Raw genomic sequence first — 19690 nt, 5'->3', positions numbered from 1 at the left:
ACATTATTAATTATGAATTAAACATTATTATTATTATTATTATTATTATTATTATTATTCAGTAAAATACTTTTTTGTACCCATGTCTTTTGTACCAGTAAAAACTATAAAGATTATAAACATTATCATCAACTGAATATATGTCAAGAAATTGATGACCCAAAACTGCCTGGCTTTCAAATGAAAAATATATAATTAAAATATATATTGTTTACAGTGATACAGCGTACTGAATGTACCTTTTGGTTGGTTAAATGGTACAAATATTTACTTCCTGTTGTTAGGAAAGACTTTGTTCTTCAGAGGGAACACGTCTGACCCCCTTAAGACCAATATTATACCTTTGAGGATACTATTTTAATGTGTTCCTTTCAGTAAAAGAAAGTACTTATATTATACCTCTGTTTTTAGTGTGTACAGCACAAAATAAAACAGACATTTAGAGAGAAAAAAAAAAAAACTAAAATGGCCTGAAACCATTTTTGCCAAAAGTTTGTGCATCCTGCATTGTCAGTACCTAGTAACACTTTTTTAGAAAGTATCAGAGCTTTTAAATACTTTTTGTAGCCAACTATGAGTTGTGTAATTCTTATTTGAGGGATTTTCATCCATTCTTTCTTGCGAAAGATGCACTTGGCTTTGAGGTCTATCCACAGATTCTCAGTGATGTTAATTTCAGGGCATACAAGGGTCATGAAAAAACCTTCAGCTTGTGACTTTTAAGGTAGTTTTTAGGGAATTTTAAGGTGTCTTTATTTTTATAATTATTATCCACTTGCATGATTGCATTGGCACAGCACCTAACCAGATACAGGTAATAACAATCCTGAGCTAAAGCCCTGCCTCAACACACACACAGACACACAGTCACACACACACAGACTAGCCTGATTAAGAGATTAGCATTCACGGGCTCTAGCTCTCTCCGTGACCCAAATCGGCCCCACTCTCTCCCAGCATACTCAAACCCATGCTCCAGTTCATTTCTGCATCTGATTTGCATAAGAAAGGCCCCTATCATGGAAGCCATCCAGAAACGAGTCTCAATAGTTTGGATTTGGCTGGACTGAGTTTTTGGTTTTATTAGCAGTTATGTAAGTCCTACCTAAGATGTCCTGTTCTCTTCAGTAAAAGCTAGAGGAATGCTTTTATCACACTCAAGCAAGCACCTCTCCATGGTGCTGTTTGCTGGTCAAACCAAATGACATGCAAATGAGCACAAATACCAAAACACTGGACGTTTTTTCATATGTTGTTTTTCTAAATAAAGTTATGGAAACAAGGTTAACAGGTATTCTTAGAGGGCAAAGATGCAAAAGAGGATATCTGATGGAGAGAGGCAGAGGCCACTGCATACAATAACAAACAAAAGGATTATACAAGCAAAAGAGCTTTCGTCTCCATTAGCTGCTGACACTGTGACAGTTCTCTTCAAACTGAGAGTGTAGAAGTGTCCCTGTTTATATCTGTAAATAAGAGATGCACTAAATTAAACATTTTTTGCCAAACTGAAAAAATGAAACAAGTTTTATATTGCATTTTAAATGCATTATATATATATATTTGAAAAAAAAAAAGTGCTCCAGTGATCAGATATAATGCTGCTTTAGTCTGGTGGAGGAGTGGGGGGGGGGGGGTAATGACATTTTTACACTAATAAACAGTCTTTGCAATGTCATATGTTACTTTATGAAACATGTAATTCCCTGCTTAGTGCAGCTCAGCCACTCACCTAGTCTTAAGAGTCTCTGTAAAACATGAAATCCACTGGAGATCCTATGCAAACCTAGTTACTTACACAGAGGAGGGTAATTTAAGTGGACTACCCACTTCTGCTTACACAAGATAGCTAGCTAGCTAAGCAAATAGTGTAAGCAGAACATACACACCTACCTATCTTAATTGTACTTCGCTGGTGGAGTTGCAAAGACTAATTCTAACCATTTGTTTTTGTCTTGCTTCTAAGAAGGCAATAGTGCTAGAATTGGGTTGGAGGTTTTGGTCTGACTTACAACAAATCAAAAACTGGTATCAAAAGGGTAAACTGCCACTAATTATTATTATTATTATTATTATTATTATTATTATTATTATATTATTTTTATACACTTAAGGCACTCCCTAAGAAACTGAATAAATGACATTGGTACAAAAACAGATTTGTCACTTTAAAATGTGAACAAGATGCATGAAAAGAAACTTTGACTTTGTATGGTTTTGGTTTCAAATTATTTTTTTGTAAGTGCAAGGTCTTGTTTCAAAGCTCATGACAAGACAAAGACATTCTCACAAATACAATAACTGGGTTTCAAGCAGTCATTTGGCATCTGAGCTCTATTCATCACCACTTAGAGTACGATGCGCATTTGCAACAAATGAAATTCCAAAAACCTCTTTCTGCCCCCATGTACGCTGCCCAGATTCAGCTGGCTGCACGTTCTAAAAGTGGAATGGTAAAAACAAGAGAAGCAGCTAGTCTGTAGGTTGAGAAACATGTACAGTGGCATTGTTTGAGCACAATTCAGTGACTGCAAATAGCTGAGAAAATAAAAGATGATCTGACTTACAAATGTGTGGTTGAAGTTCATACATTTCTGTGAAATTTAAGCAAGCATAGGTTTTAATTCTGTCTTTTATCATTACAAAATACTAAACAGGAAAAAGCGCTTAAACCACACTGCATGGAACACTCCCTTTGGCAAGTATCCCAGGATTATAAATGCATTTAAAACAACCAGGAATCTTTTAATCCCAGTGTCGGTTATTTTTACTCATTCTTCCTTGCAAAATTCTAATTCTAGTTCTGTGAGCCATCTTACTGCACTGCAATTTAAAGTTTTTTTCACTGATTTTCCATCATAATGAGTCATGTTCTGTGTAATGGGCCTGTCAAAATCTTTATCTTTATTTGGTGGTGGCCCATTGTGGATATGTTGAAGTATAGCCTATAAGCTCCTCCTCGACTGTACTACTTATACAGTCAAAAACAAGCAAGGTCAGAAATATCAACTAAAACATAATAATTTAACTGAAAACACTGTTAAGCAAACGTTTTAATGATTTCTCTTTCCACGTTTCAAGGAAAGGGTGAAAAAATAAACAGGCAGACCATGTGGCATCAGATTGCCACTTCACAATGGCCGTGCACACAAAACAATCAAAGGTGCCATTCAAAAACTGCACCGTCTGCTCCACTTCCAATTTCTAAAATCCTTCCCATGTCTAACATAATAGGAGATCACATGAAAAGCACCCAGCACCGATTCATTCAGACAGCTTCATTGTATCTTCAGGTTACAAATAGCATTGTGAATGAGGTTAGGCACAGTATTTATACATTACATGCACAATCTGAGCAACAAAATTCAATAAATGTTGACTACTGTGCACTTTAAATTAATTTGACTTTAAATAAAGCCATTTTCAAGTTTCTAAATATTATAATTAAGATTGTACAGATTTACGTATATAATAATCTAACAGAGAGATCTCAGTGGTGTGGCTAAGAGCTTCTGATATAAATCTGTAAAGAACTCTTTAATGTGGCAGTGATTTTAGTATTTTGAGCTTATTATTAGGTTATATTTGCACATTCTTTAATATAAAAACTGAATGTAGGGTTGACAGGAGCTGCTTGCTTAGGGTTAAGTGATATGATTGTAATACTCGGGGTGTGCCATATCATATCATATCATATCATATCATATCATATATCATATCGTACACAATAACATTTTTAAATATCGTAAATGATATTATACACTGAAATATCGTGCTATATCACCCACCTCTAATTATCACATTAGGGTTCTACTTTTTTTTTTTTTTTTTTTTTTTTTTTTACTGTTTTTAGCAAAAGAAAAATTCACATTGTTCTCATTTCCCATTGTATATCTACTGGAGACTACTGGAGATTATATCTGAACGGTATCATTAATTTTACTTTAATCCTGGATATATGGAGATATTTGGAGTGTATTATTAGTATCATGACATTCTGGATCATTGACCTCTGTTACAATCTGAAATATTTATTGTATTTTTTAATATCCTATCCTTGTTAGTGGTGTGCAACATGTATGCAATAATAAAATTAAATTTTAGTTTTGTTGCAGTAGTGTATTCTCAAAAAAATAATAATAAATAAATTAGCGTTTTGTCATATAGCCAAGAGTATTGTTATCGTGGAAATACCAAGAAATATCATATTATTTTAGGGCCATATCGGCCACACCTATGTAATACCATATATATCGGTGTTAACACCATATATATATACACAGACTGTTTTTCAGGTAATGGAGGCTCCTATCAGGTATGGTGTTAACTATCACTTCTATCACTTCTCTAACCCTTTATCTTCACTTCTCTATCCCTTTATTTCCCTTCGGCCTCCTTTAAGCCCTATCTAAAAAATGGTTCATCTTAACTTCTATTACTTTTGTATCTGACTATTGTAAGTCACTTTGGACAAAAGCATCTGCCAAATGTAATGTAATGTAATGTAATGTAAAACATTTTTACAGTATCTCCAAACAAGTACAGTATTTCATAAATATGACATGCAAAATCCCACATCTTTGTTTAGCTAATTCAGGCCAAAATAACTAATTTACTCATGTGCATTTAAGATGGTCACAGGATGAAGGTGATAAATTTGGGGAGAAGACAAACAAACAAACAAACAAACAAACAAAAACAAACACACAAACAACATAATTGTGAGTTTAGTGATGTGGGCAAAGCCACAAATTGCTGGAACAGGAGTCTGCAAGATCATTCACTCGAATGTGTGTGCTGGTTTAAAGCTTTATATTCTAGTGTGTGATTTGAGCCTCCCTTACCTGAAACACAGTCTGTGCTGAGATATGGTGTTGGCGGTTAGTCAGTTAGCTGGCATTATGGGCCTGTGTTAGAGTGTTCGGGATAACTAAGACATGTTTTTATCAGTACTCAGGTTAGTTAGTCTATATAATAACCTGATGACGTCCCTGTCTCTGCTTAAGCCTATGCTTGTTTTTTGTTTTCATAATTGTTTTATTCATTGTATTGTGCTTAAATTGTTTTGAATGAATGAAAATGTGAAAGAATTAATAGATTTCATATTTAATAGCTATAAATTGTGCAGTTTGTTCCTATTTTGACTGCAAAAAACATGAATAAAACTATATGAATGTAATTTTTTACAGTATCGCCCAGCCCTAACCTTGAATGTGGGTTTTTTGTTTCTCATGGGCACAAACTAAACAAACCAAACCAAACCAAACCATCCACCTGTTTTTGCAGGACCTCCCCAGGCAACTGGAGCATAAAGAGCTGACCTGTATGTGCTCGGCCAAGTGGCTGAGCAGCCACACAAACAATAGCAGCTTTATTAGAGCCCATTAATCCCACTTTTGTTCAGGCTTTTCTGTTTTAGGCCAGAACAAATGCTTTGAATCAGACTGCAGTGCCCAATGAAGTCAGTAGGATTTTATGAGATACAGTATTTTAGAAGGCTGTATGTAAGTCATTATTTTCTCAAAAGAATAGCTAAAATAAAACTGACCGCAAAAAAGTTCCTCTTTGGATGCACACACAAAATGGGAAGTGAAAAAATGAATCAGTGACCGATATTTGCTGTATTTCAAGACTTTAAATATGAAGGAAACCCTTATAGTATTGGCAGAAATGAGAAATGCCTACATGGCAGAAAATTAGTTTCTGGGCGCAGTGCGGTGCACCGTCTTGGAGTTCCTTCACTCTCTGACTGGAAATGACAAAACAGCTCCACATGCTTCCCAGCAACCACAGCTCTCGCTTAGCAACCTATATTTACACCCAGAGAGAGAGAGAGAGCAGAAGTAAGCAAGAGAACTAGAGAGAGAGACAGAAAAAGCGTGAGAAAGAGAGAGAGAGAGAGAGAGCAAGAGAGTGTGTGTGTGAGAGAGAGAGAGAGAGAGCTGCACCAGAGCAGCTGCAAATTTATGATTGAGGTGTCACGCAAAGAGTGAATGACTCAGACGACGGACAGATCTGCAGGGACATTCGACTCTTCCCAGCGTTTGTTTGCCGTTGCTAGGCATGTGGCCTAGGCATCTGTGCCCACCTTCCTTCTCCAGTTCCATGTCTGCTTGACTAGTGGACTGGCCCCACCCTGTTTACAGTCAGGGGGAGGTTCACTACTCTGACATCCAGAGCTTTTTGACAGCTTCAAAAGCACTGTGCAGTGTGTGAAATACAGTGAAAAATACAAGGACAACACGGAGCATACATACACTACAGTAGCTCTAAGAGAGGATCTCAAAGAACAGCACAACAGAATACTAAACAACACAAGACAGCCTTCCTGCTGATCCAATCAAACAGCTCAGCTAGTTCCCACAATTTGCAATAACAGCATATGTCCCAGGGTGAACTTGATATGCACATTACACAACAGACTGAGTGTAACAGGTTACACTTTAATTGATTTTATTTCTGTGTATAAATAAGAGTAATCTACAGTTAGAGAGCATACTGAAATCACCAGCATAAGCATTTGCACCCAAAGTATTGCATTATTTCTGCACAACAATGATTATTCTTCTTATTCTGTAGATAAATGTGATCTGTAATTTGTCTGTAAAGCTGAACAATCTAGAAAAGTGCTTTCACACTGCAAACAAGCCAGGCCATGGTTCGGTAGATCTTGACCTAGACCACTTCCTTTGTCCAGACTGTGGCTGCTGTACCTGCAACACCTGCTATTTAGTTTGGACCACACTGAAAAGTCAGGAAGTCTGGACCAAGTTGTTAGTTAGTTGTTAGCTCAGGTCTTCTTAGCCTTCATAAACATCATGAGGAGACACCTTTGCAACGGTCTTGAATTCTGGGCTCGAGACCAAGTATAAAAACCAAATACAACTATTGAATGTCTATACTACGAGTTTCTAACTACATGCATGTTAGCTGGTCGACACTGAAGCGTCACTTTTTAAAAAACACTACACACATAAAATTAGCAATTACAGTCGCCTTCACACATCACCAACAAATCAGTCAGCTCTGCCAGTGATGACCTGTATGCAATCCATTTCCACCTGGAAAATACAAGGGCCCTCTTCATAAAAACATTATTAGAAAATCAGCATTATTATTCTTTCTTTAGGTCTTTCTTTAGGTCATACATTATACTACAGAAAGCTAGCAGAGGCAGTAGACCTGTGGTAACTTCTGCTTTAAATATACACTGCATTAGAGATCTGTGCAGAACTGTTTTTTTAAGCAGCGTATGCTCTTTGATGTTTATCAGTAATATCTTGAGGGTTTTTTGTTTTTTGCATTGACTATTTACTTAAAACTGCTTCCATTTTTCTTTCTTACTTTGCCAGTCGTGCGTCTGTTATACTCAAAGTTAGTTTTAGAATTAATTTCTTTAAGATTTTCTCAGTGCTGAATGCACTGATTAAGGTTTAAGCACTGATTGCAGCCAGGTCAAGAATCTTGTGGTAGATGTGGATTTAGGCCTGTGCACTGGATGAAGGGATTGTGTTTCAGGAAAAAAAAAAATTATATAAAATTAAATTCAAATAAATAAACAGATATATGCCTATTAATGTAACGTTATAGACGTGAGTAAGATGCTTACAGTAAAAACAAAACAAGGCTTTTACAGGGCAAGTAAACAGAGTTTAATGACATATCAAGCGGGGGTCAAAACCATAGAAGCAATAAACCAAAATATTAGAGCCGAATCACAAACCAGGAAGTCACATACAAACAAGCAGAATGGCTAGGTAAAAAACGTAGTCAAAAGAGCAAACAAGGGCCATACACAGATAATACAAACAGAAAGGAAACGCTCAGTATATCGCTGGTTAACAGGGGTGTGACGAGACACTAATATCACGAGACGAGACACGATACTGGGTTCACGAAAACAAGACGAGACGAGATTTAAAAATAAAATTTTAAAGAAAACTTCAAAAATTAAAAAATTGAAAACTAGAGTTTTATTTGACAAAATCAGATAACGCTAACTTAACAGACTGGTTTCTTTCACACATTTATTTTTTATAAGAAATGGAAATAAGAATAAAAAATTTAAAATACAACTTTTCTTATATAGTGCAAACAATAAGCGCAAACCACAACCAGTCATGTTAAGCCTATGGTTTGTGTTTTTTTCTCCTAAATCTCCTGTAGTTTAACTATGCACAACCACAACCAGTCATATTAAGACTATGCTTGAAGTGCAAACAGAGACAGAACATTTTTTTAAATACAGTACAGAGCTAAGTGATTAGTATAACCACCTATGAAACAGTCACGTGTATGATTTACTTGCAGTATTTACATATAGTTCGTGCCTTGTTGGTCACTCTGTTACCGTTTATTGTTTCCACTGGAGCCAAAATGCAGCCAGATATACAACTTAAAAGTAGCAGAAGCATGGGCACCAGTCCAGTCCAGTCGTCTAAAGTGCTGCTACTATGAGCGGGAAGTCGCAGGTTTGAAGCTCCGCTCATGAAGCTTTGCCATCAAGCTGCCGGCGCTCAGAGGGAGCAAAACTGGCCTTGCTCCCTCCGGGTGGGTAGATGGCGCTCTCTCCCCACAGAACCCCCACGGTGATGTCGGCAGCACAGGGCGTCTGTGAGCTGATGTATCGGAACCGAGTCGCTGTGCTTTCCTCCGAGCGCTCTGTGATGCTACTCGGCAATGCTGCATCAGCAGAAGCTCGAAAAGAAACGGTGGCTGACTTCACATGTATTGGAGGAAGCATGTGTTAGTCTTCACCCTCCTGGTGTGTTGGAGCATTACTAGTGATAGGGGGAGTCCTAGTGAGTGGGTTGGTTAATTGGCCTTGTAAATTGGGGAGAAAATGGGAAAAATTAGAAATAAAAAAAAAAAAGTATAGCAGAAGCATCTACTATGCAAATTTCCCGAATTTTCCTCTTCTGCTGAGAGCTGCTCTCACTGCTCAGCCACCACACTCGCTGCTATCGCTACTGTGTTGCCAGATCCCTCTTAAAAAGTCCACACTGTTTGTTTTTTTCCCCCACAAGGTTTAAGCTTGACGAGAAATATCGTCATATTTTAATCTCGCGAGATCTCGTGCCATGTGCCATTTCCTTATGCATGGAAATCATTGCATGATTATTATAATTTTCAAGACTATTTATTAATGTGTAGGATTTTTCTATGTATATGTGGTCCTGCTCCTGCATCGCCTGGATTGATTAACTCCCGCTCCCACCAATTACAATTCAATTCTGTCCCGTGCCACAAGATATTCTGACAGATCCTGAGGGACTCCTGCGGGGGTACAGACCTCTAAACTGCACTGTCTATGTACAGTCATTGAAACTGATTAAATTTAGACTGGTAAAAGGTGTGACAGGGTAACAACTTGGACGCTCCTTACAATTTTTGGCTCCTGGAATGAACACAGTTGCTTCTACAAGTAGACAGGTTTTTTTAACAACATTAGTGTTAGCCGACTGGCTAACAGCTACAAAACAGGCAGTCAGTTCCAGCCAAGCCTGTCAGTCACTTCATTCATAGGTGTAACCCTGCCTTCTAATGATAGCACAATACCATTTTAAATACGGATATCTGTGGGAAGATTGAAATGCACTATTATTAGCACAAGGAAAACGTACTGTTGGATTTAGACACTAGAGATGAAAAGACAGTTTAGAAGAGAAAAATAATGGAATGTAGGCAGTATCGCCATATGAAATACGAGGATGAGCAGAAGAACACATCATACTGCAACCAGCCAGCAAAGGCTCTAGATTTGTGGTGGCTTCACCTCTGAGAGACATTGCGTTTGTCCAGATTAATGTACAGTCACTGGGACAGATCAATGAACCAAGAACAGATAGAAATAAAACTTAGAAGCTCCCAACACCCACTGGCCTTTACCCAGAATGCCAAGCTCTGGCACTTCAGCCACCCACTCGAGGCCGGAGAAAGCTGGCGGTCTTTACGTTCCATGGATGCTGGAACAAACACAGTTCCTTCTCCAGGGAGACGGAAAGCACACAGCCCTGTGGTACAAACACGCTCTGCCATTCTGGGAGCAATTACTCATGGACGGCGGGCAGAAGAGAGAAGAGGAAAGAAAAAGTAGAGATTTAAGAGAGCAGTCCAGTCTAAGATGACCACGTGTTAATTACTGTACAGTCACCTTCACACTTCACAGTCAAATCATTCAAGCTCTACCAGTGCCAACCTGCATGCTTTCCTCAAACACATGGAAAATAAAAAGACCCTTTACATATATATAAAAAAACATACTTTACACTGGACTAGACTGAATTAGTGTACGTTTTTCTCTTGTAGGTGTTGTTATCCCCATCACAATTAAGACATATGATTTAAATCTAAGGATGCACTGTATACTCGACAATCCAAATTATTTGGCTGAAAATGGGGAAAAAAGCCCTTTTGGTGTTCAAATAATTGAAAAAGGCAAATAATTCATACCAAACAATGATTGATATATTTAAAGTCACTTGTCGGCTGTATTTTCTCTAACAGAGAACAAAAAAGAATTCTTACAATCTACTCACACAACCTAAACAAAATAAAGTTTTCTGCATCACTAATTACATTTGGTAACAGTTTACCAACTTGCGTCTTCAAAAACTGTCTGTTTTCCAGCTGAAAAATACAAGCCATACAGGGCTAAAACATGTTAGCATAGCACTACTGAGGTAAATTTGTGACTCGATTAGCACTTTATGACTAAAGTGCACTAACCCTAAAATAGCATTGCTAAAGCACACAAATAAAATAAATGAATGAAAACCTGTTTCATTTTCCTCAGTTTCAGAAAAAAATGCAACAATTTTACTTTTATTTAGATCAATATAAAAACTAAATAAAAGAAAGAAGTAAAGAAGTAAAGTTTGCTTATTTGTTATAAAAACTAATCAGCAATTGTAGGACCACATAGAGATCAAGCTTTTTTTTAATGAGTTCAATACAAAGTTTGGCTGCTCTTTTTTTTATTTAAAGATAGGTAGAGCTACACATCATACTAAAACCAGCCAGCAGAGGTAATAGACCAGTGATGGCTTCAGTTTTGAGAGATGGTGCACTGTCATGATTTTTTTACAGGCATTGGCAACAACAGCAAGCAACAATAATAAAAGTACAGCCACAACAGAGGAGTGCTTAGCAGCAGTAGAGTCACAGCTCTGCTATTCCTTCCAGAGCAGTCTCACACAGATGAAGGAGGTGAACTCCCTTGCCAGAGGCTTAAACATAGTGTCTAATCCACTGACTGCATGTTGTTAGTTGGCTCACCACACCACACACTTTTACATTGGGTTGTACATCATGACAATATCCACTCAGCTCTAAAACACTGAATTGTCTTTGTTTTAAAATGTTTTAAAATATCTATTTGGCCTCCAACCCCAGACATCTTTGTCTAATTTTCACAATAACTGTTTACACTGCATTGGAGAGCACTGTGACTGATGTGGCTCTGTCTGATGTGGGTGGAGAATACTGGAAATATGCTCCATTAAGAATCAGAGTTCATGGTGAAAGGTACTGGGCTTCCCTACTGGGAGCTGCAAACATGGTACGCCCTTTAGCTAAATAAATCTACTCATCATTCAGCAGTGATCAGTAAAAACGCAGGAATAGGAGTTCCTAGAGACCATCAAATGCTCTTTTGTCTTGGCAACTGCCTCATCACTTTTCCTATTTTAGGAAAAAAGCATGTGATTAACTAGTAATAAAAATCAATGTAAGCCAAAAAAAAAAAGCATATCCCAGTGTATCTAAACCAGAGGTGTGTATTCTCCCCAGTGGGTTTCCCCTTCAATCAAGCTGGAGCACACCTGATTCCATTTGCTTAATCAGCTGCTTTCAATCTTCAAACACCTGATCACATGATCTGCTTTGTTGGAATGAAAACCAACCTGGCCCTTAGTGGATAAGACGAGACACATGTCTTCAGGAAGGAGCACTAAATGGTGAGAAAGTGTCCCAGTTTGAATGCACTCTGGCCAAAGATTTCAATGAGTGTTTTGCGCCACTTGCAATGCGGCCAACAACAACCTTATCAAACCCAGAGTAAAGAAGGTGTGGTGGTCCAAAAAAGGATACCAAACGTTAGATACTGATGCAGACTTCATTAACAAAGCAACCCACGCAGATACCATTGTGATGTCCAGACACAAATCCAATCTGATCACTTGTTAAGTGTAGACAGGCATCTCAACATGATCTTAGAGACAGAGTATAGCATTTATGTTAATGCTATGTTGAATGTTAATTTAAAGCATAGGCCAGTCACAATAACAATTTTCCGGAAAAATTATTGCGATAAACAATATTATTGCCATTTTAAGAGCATTAAATGGCACTAATATAATAAGATCATGAGATCAGAAAAAAATGACACCCTTTTACAGACAATGACCTTTTTTCTGTCACAGTTCGCACATCTGATTTTGAACCGTTTGGTGCATTACCACCAAGAAAAATAGGTTGATGACGCATTTTGTGTCTTATCCTTGGTTCCACTAAAACTAATGCAAACGCAGGAAAAGCAAATCTGAAAGGAACAAGTTACAGAACTAGAGTTCTTTTGGTCGCAGTTATTGAATCACTGGTTCTTTCGCAACTGGCTAAAATACTGTTTACTCTTATACAGTAGCTTGCAAAATCATTCATACCCCTCAACCCTTTTAGCACATTTTGTCACCTTACAACCACAAACTTATTAAAAACGTATAAAAAAAAATAAAAGTGAAAAACCAACACAAATTAACACACAATTGTGAAGTGGAATAAGGTTTGATCTTTGGGTATATCAGCGCATGTAAGGACTGAGATTTTGGCTCTTTGTTCTTTATAGAATTTATACTTTTTGTAAGCACATTTGTATAACGAACACAAAAACACAATAGACAATATCATGATCATCAAAATGATTGAGGTCATGTCCATTTATTGTAGTGGATAATGTGATTATCGTGACTATTTAAGCATTTTAGTTTTTAAAACATCAAGTGCATTATGTGAAAGGGCTTTAACACAGTGACTTTATAAGCAGCCATTTATCTGAGACAAAAAAAAATCTGTAAGAGCAAGAAGTGAGCAATGGAGGACAAACATCATCATAACACATGAGAGGGGAGGACCCTGTGGGAACGAGTTGGAAGGTGGAGTGGGAGCAGCAGGAAATAACAATTAACCTGTTCCATAGTCCCAAAGCAGCTGAACAAATTAGGAATACACACCAGTGATTAGTGTTTCTCACCCCGCATGAAGACTCTCACACTCTGCTCTCTGCTCTTCCCACTCTATTAACACCTACTGAGGGTTCTGACATGACCGACAAACCTTACTGCTTACCTGTTACAATAGTCAAAATAGTCGAGGTGGGACAGGTCATTGGTAGGACCATCCTTTTAAAAATCCTTTCTCAGTAACCTGTTAGTCCCACATAGGAAAAATGGTTTGGAACACAGCTAATGGTTTCTGTTGTTTCTAGGGATGTACAGATACGGTATCTGTGGGCCAATATTGATAGTCAATATTTGAACCCTTTCAAAAATGTATTCTGCTTCTCAGTAATTGTCTGTCTAGAGTAAGTTCTATTAGGTATCATCAGCAGCTCTGCTCCCACACGCCGTAAGGGTTCTGGAGGAATGGCTGCTGATTATCATGATGTAATTACGTGTGAATTTATACAAAGAACCCAACAGCATAGCATTAACTAAGGCCCTGCAGAACTGCTGTTAGCTCCAGCTGCTTTACATTTACGTTTCCCAACTCTGGCCTTAGAGCCATACTGCCCTGCAGCATGGCTGCATATAGTGACACTGTCAGCTAACAAACTTACTGCTCTGTTTGCACCAGCTAGTTTGCGTTAGCTATCTTGTGTAGGTAACTGTAGGTTTAAATCGGATCTCTGGTGGATTCTGTGTTTTACAGAGACCTTGAACATACACTAGGTAAGAACGGTTTGACAAGTTAGCACAACTCGACAGAACACCAGTAAAAGCGGGCAGCGTTTGCGGATATGGCGGGTTTTATGATAATAGAGCTGACTCTAGGACTTCAATTTGGTGAAACTGAGCAAGAGCCGAAATCCTGTCTTACTATACTCTACAGAATCAACAAAAAATGAGACCACAACTAGACATTTTAAAATGAATGAAAAAACGATTAGAATAAGACCTTAATTACTGAAGTTTAACTGCATAGACAAAAACAGGAAGAACGAATGTAACAAGCAGAGTATTCTGAGCCACCAGTAAGCCCCAGTAACCCCCAACCCCCCTTTGCAGCATAGGCAGCATGCTGACTGACTCTTCTTGTTAAAAGGCGGAGCTTTATCCTGGAACGGATGCTGGATTGAGCATTAGTCCCGACAATATTTCAGTCAGTAGTTAATAAGGTCTACTCATTAATAACGTCTCTGATCAGATTCAGAAATAAAATCACATTTGTACAAATTAATGGAGTATGAACTTTTTTACTTGTTATCTGTACAACTCTTACTGTTCCAGTGCAAAAAGCAGGAAACTTGCTAATCAGCTACATTTAGACATATGTTAAAATTGAGTAAATTAGATTTCCTGTCAAGCTTCTCCCTTACTCCCAAACTACTGAGCCCCACACTGACTCCAATAAAAGTGCCTGACAGCAGTCTCCCAAAATAGGTCCTGCATAACAGAGCCAAGCCCAGGGAGGATACCAAGGCTACTATATCTAAACACAGACGAACTGAACAGAGTTAACTGCAACCAATACAAATGCAATCCCTGACCTTAACAGGACCAAAACTTAAGCTTTAACTTCTTCTAAACAGAAGGATAAACCAGCTACCACATTTTCTCCAGTGGGAAAAACCTTCAGACAAAACATTCCTACAGTACTTGGTATGTCTTACTCATGGTCATGGAAGAGATTACTTTACTGCGCGCGTGCGTACATATCTGTGCCAGGAAATATGGTATTTTTACATAGGCTGGCTAACTCAAAAACAGAAAGATATTTTGCACTGTGGTGCTCAGCCAAAGATGACAAACCACACCTCTCTTCTTCCAGCCTAGAAATTATATTCTATTGGAAAAATATAGCCACAATGTTTCAGCACTTATAGTTCATACTGGTTTACAAAATTACGTCCTTACACTCACTGTTACACACTCATTCACAGGGTGTCTCACTGGGTTCCTGATCATCAGGGAGTGTGCAAAGCACAGGGTGTGTATGTGTATGTGTGAGGGGGTGTTTAATGATACAGCATGCTTGATGGATAAGACTATCTGTTGTGTCTATTTTAAGCTTTGGCCTCTGAACGGCAGATAAACAGGAGACCTGAGATAGGATGTGAAGTGTACACAGCTATTTATCATGTTCACAAAGATAAGAGCTTATTATTGCAGATAAATCCATTCAGAAACTGGTGTACTGATTGGAGGTGTAAAGGTACATGGACATACATGTTATGGTTCTGTGCGTACAGAGACTGATGAACGTAAGTGCAAGTTCCATCTGGAAATCTTAAGCTGTGATCAGATAGCAAATTAGCCACATGCCATGCCAAGCTCAGTTCCAGCTGATTGGTGTCTGACTATGGCGAGTACAAATGACATGTAGGAGTTAAAAGATATGCCTGTTTCTATTATATTAGCAGATGTGATTTCTTTGGAGGGTTGGGTATAAGTAAATCAAGCCTTTTTGTTGTACTTTTTGGCAATAAGGATGATTTTAAGTTTTGTCGACAGGCTTTGTACTTGTAACATGGAAACAAGTAACACCATCTTATTAATTTCTGATTAGTTAAGAGAGCATTTACAAGCAACATTTTTTTTACACTGTGCTCACAATGAACAATACCGTATTGGACATTATGTTCACTGTTTAACTGTACATAAAACTATCTTTGTAATCTGCTTCATAAACTTTCTATGGTGTAGAGAGCCATTTGAAACATGAAATATCCAACTGCAGCAGCCTGAAGACACTTACAATCTCAGCAACCTTTTTCTATGCTGTATTACATTGATCAGAGTCTCTGTAAATCAACAGAGATTGATCATAAAGGACAGGAAAGCCTGAAACTGCAATGATTAGCATTTCTTCCACGCTTCTCTGAAACGCTTGAAAACAGAATTAACATGTTTTTAAACACTGCGCTGAGGACACATATCAGGCAAACACCTGCTCTCTGTTTGGGTAGACGCATCATGATGAATGGATTACATAAAGTTGCATAAAGTTCACCTCAGCTGAACTTTTCATCACATTGCGTTGTACCTTTGATTCTAATCAGTTATCTGGAGAAGAAGATGGTTCTCTGAAGAGTTGCGGCCTGGTTTGAGTATGCCAGTGTTACAGGTAAATTCAGACGAATTGTGCTACCGTAGTGTCCGTTTATAATTAAAGCTAGCAAGCTAAATAAAACAGAGGCGGATATTTGTGCTAAAAGCCTCATTAGCAGATTTATAGGCAGGACATTTAGATATCCTAAATTACTGTATAAAGAGAAGGAAACTGTAATAAGAATATGTGTTCTTAATTAAATAGGTGTGTACAATTCTACAGTAACTCATGCATATAATAACAATAAGGCCAGATTATTAAACACAACCAAGGAGAGCAAAATTATCATGAAAAGTTTGCCGGTTTCACTTGTGCTCAGGGAAAGAATTAAACTCACATACTCATGTTTAATTCTCACTAACTCTCACTCCAAGAACATCTTAGAGCCACATGATAAGTATTTGGCTTGAGAGTTTTCTTTAAAACATAAAATGTTACTGAAAATGTAGCTGTAACAGTAATCAAAAACACAACAGAGTCTATTGCTAGCAAAGGTGGACACATCGCTATTGTGCCTTTAGCAATGCACATTTGTGCACAGGCAAAGATTAAAAAATTAAGGGTCGATAGTGAGGCATGAAAAAAACAAACACCAAAATTTATGCCAAGAAAAGTCCTTATGGCCAGCTTTCAGTTTACCTTAAACATTGAGGTGAGATAAAAACTGAACCTTCCTTCACTTGATGCTGTATGTTTCTAAACAAGCACTTTTCCAAGGATGGTAGGCAATAGGTTGCAGGTTAAACTGATAACACTAACAATATATCCTATAGTTTGATATGATTATAAGGATTGAAATACATAATCCGGCCCATTCGGGTACATTACACCATATTTTCAACAAATTAGCAATTTTATAGACACTGGACCAGCTAGTTAATTTAATCTTCTTAAATCAATATAATCATTGTCACTAATAATCAAATTATACCGATTTTTTTTATGAGGTGCGTTGATGTAACGCAACGCAAAGTTGGCTCCACCTACTGAAAAAGTGTTCCAAAACTGCACACTATCACATTTAAATAGTGTAAATATTGTAGCTAGTAAGTAAAGCATAGAACTGTGTGGTTTGGGACACAGCCATGGATTTCTTCTGAGAGCTCTGGAAGTGCAAGCATCACAGAGCACTTCATCTAGGTGACAACAAAACAGTAATGTAAGTTCAGTGTCTTTATTAACCCAGGATTAAACGTAATTGCTGCTGTTACATTAGCATCTTCCTTTTTGGCAGTGATGATAACATTTTTTTTCGTTTTTGGTCATGTTTAAATGAGGGAATTGCTTAAAGCAATAAAACATTCTCTTTCTACAGCCTGTAAGTCAGTTTTTTTTTCACTACACTGCTAAAATAATTCCAAGTAATTTTGTAGTAAGATTGTAGTGTATAATTGCAAAGTGTTTCAGGTAATGGGTTGCTATGAAAAAAGAGGTTACCTGCTAATGCTGAGTTATTTTGTTGCAGAATAATGCCCTGTAATGCATACTGTATGTTTTAAGAGAACATAATTAAATAATAATTCTTTTTTCTATTATTATGGTTAAATAGTTTTTATTGAACACAACCCCATAAATAAACAGACAAACAAACATAAAAAAACACATCAATGATTAATAACAATAATTTGCCATTAGATTAACTGACTCACCAGAAATACATCCGTTAGAAATTATCATTATAGGTGAGCCCTAATGCACACGCGAACAAAAAACATGAGCCTGTGATAGACCACAGCTCCTCAGAGACCTAAATGCATGATAAGCAAAGCCCAAAGAGGCCTGCTAAGATAGCAATCGTACAGTTTGGCCTTAAACTTCACGATAAGGACAAATAGAAAAAATCCCCTGGATAAAAAAGTAATTAGCTTCTAGTTACACTGCTGGAATTCAACATACAATGTGGGCCTGAACAGGAGCAGAGAAGGTTTAGCTGCATGTTTATGGCTTTTAGGCCTTAATGCTTTTACCAGCAACCAGTTTATCAACCAGTTTTATCCCAGGTTTTATCCTGGGATAAAAAGCAGCAGCTAAAATAAATAATCTGTTTGGTGTCTTTGTCAGTCATTAGAGGTCAGAGATGTTACTCTTTAAACTTAGACAAAACGTGCTTCAATTTAAAGAAGCCTCTTAAAACTTCTTGTTTCAAAAGGTGGTCACTCAGCTACAACCATAAACATTCATCACCTTTAAACAAAAGCTTCCCTGGCAAGATTGTATGAGTTCCCGCTAAATTTAATGGCAAAGTGACGCAACACACAGAGGATGAAGCTGTGAAATGCCTCGACACAATAAAATTTAAATCAGATGATTTCGACAGTGAAAGTCCCAAACACCAGAACCTTTCAAGGGCAAACAAACTGTAGAGTAGAAAACATTACACCTAAAACCCAAAGCTTTATCCAACACTTTAAATATACATGGACAAAAGTATTGGAACACCTGCTTGTTTACTGTTTCTTTCTTGTCCAGGGAGGACAATCTAAAATGTGTTCTTTGGATTGCATGACTCAGGATACTGTTTAGAAACAAGGTCAGTTGTTAAAAAAAAAATAATAATATATAAATGATATAAATGATGAAAATATCTATTTGGTACTTCTAAGTGGCACAGATATTTGAAGGTTGACCCCATCATCAGTGGATCATCGTTTAATGAACTGTGATGCCACAACTTTAAGCCTTGTGATTTCCTCTTAGAACTGGTGGCCTCATCTGACAGGAGGAATCCTAGCTTCTGGGTGGGAACTAGATAGCTTAAATTAGGATGAATGTAAAAATTATTGTCCTCAGATATAAAACTGAGAACAGTGTAAGACATCTGAACTGGAACATGGTTTGGTCTTACCACATAATGGGTGCCATCATAATTAAAAAAAAAATCTGTTATATCTCCAAGCTTTAGGCCATATGTTGCAGCCCTCATTTGGCCAAGCTTCCATATGGCCAAGCCATGAAGCACTTTCGTATGTTGCTTATAATAAATATTAAGTTTTAAATCTAAACTACTCTAAACTGACTGTACTTTTCTTTTATGAATATGAAAATGAATGCTGATCTAGACAAAAGAGTTCAGCAATGACACCTGAAACTTCAGTCAAATTCTGTTGCTAAACCAATCTTTCCATTAAACTTCCAGTGAGCGAGCCAACAAATCATGCTTTGATCCAGACGAGGCGTCGCTGTGAGAATGTTCAGCAACTGTAGGCTTTAAATAAACCCAATCGGCCAGTGCTTCTGCTTTGGAATGGGGTCCAATTACATAAAAGCACAGGAGGCCGGGGGTGAGCTGCACAAAGCAGACTGTTGTCCTGTCAGAGAGGGACAGAGGGCTAAACCCTCAAAGGCAGTGGAGCTCTTTATGTAC

General features: G+C 37.6%; 1 protein-coding gene across 10 annotated transcripts in view; it reads right to left on the bottom strand.

The window, feature by feature from the left end:
• The window catches only part of cobl (cordon-bleu WH2 repeat protein), a 108415-nt gene that overhangs the window by 86347 nt on the left and 2378 nt on the right, over nt 1–19690 (bottom strand). The gene's annotated exons all lie outside the window — the stretch shown is intronic.

The sequence above is a fragment of the Astyanax mexicanus genome, chromosome 6 (assembly GCF_023375975.1).
Source record: "Astyanax mexicanus isolate ESR-SI-001 chromosome 6, AstMex3_surface, whole genome shotgun sequence".
NCBI classification, from domain to species: domain Eukaryota; kingdom Metazoa; phylum Chordata; class Actinopteri; order Characiformes; family Acestrorhamphidae; genus Astyanax; species Astyanax mexicanus.
Note: the sequence above shows the minus strand (reverse complement) of the source record. Positions and strands in the feature narration are given on the sequence as shown.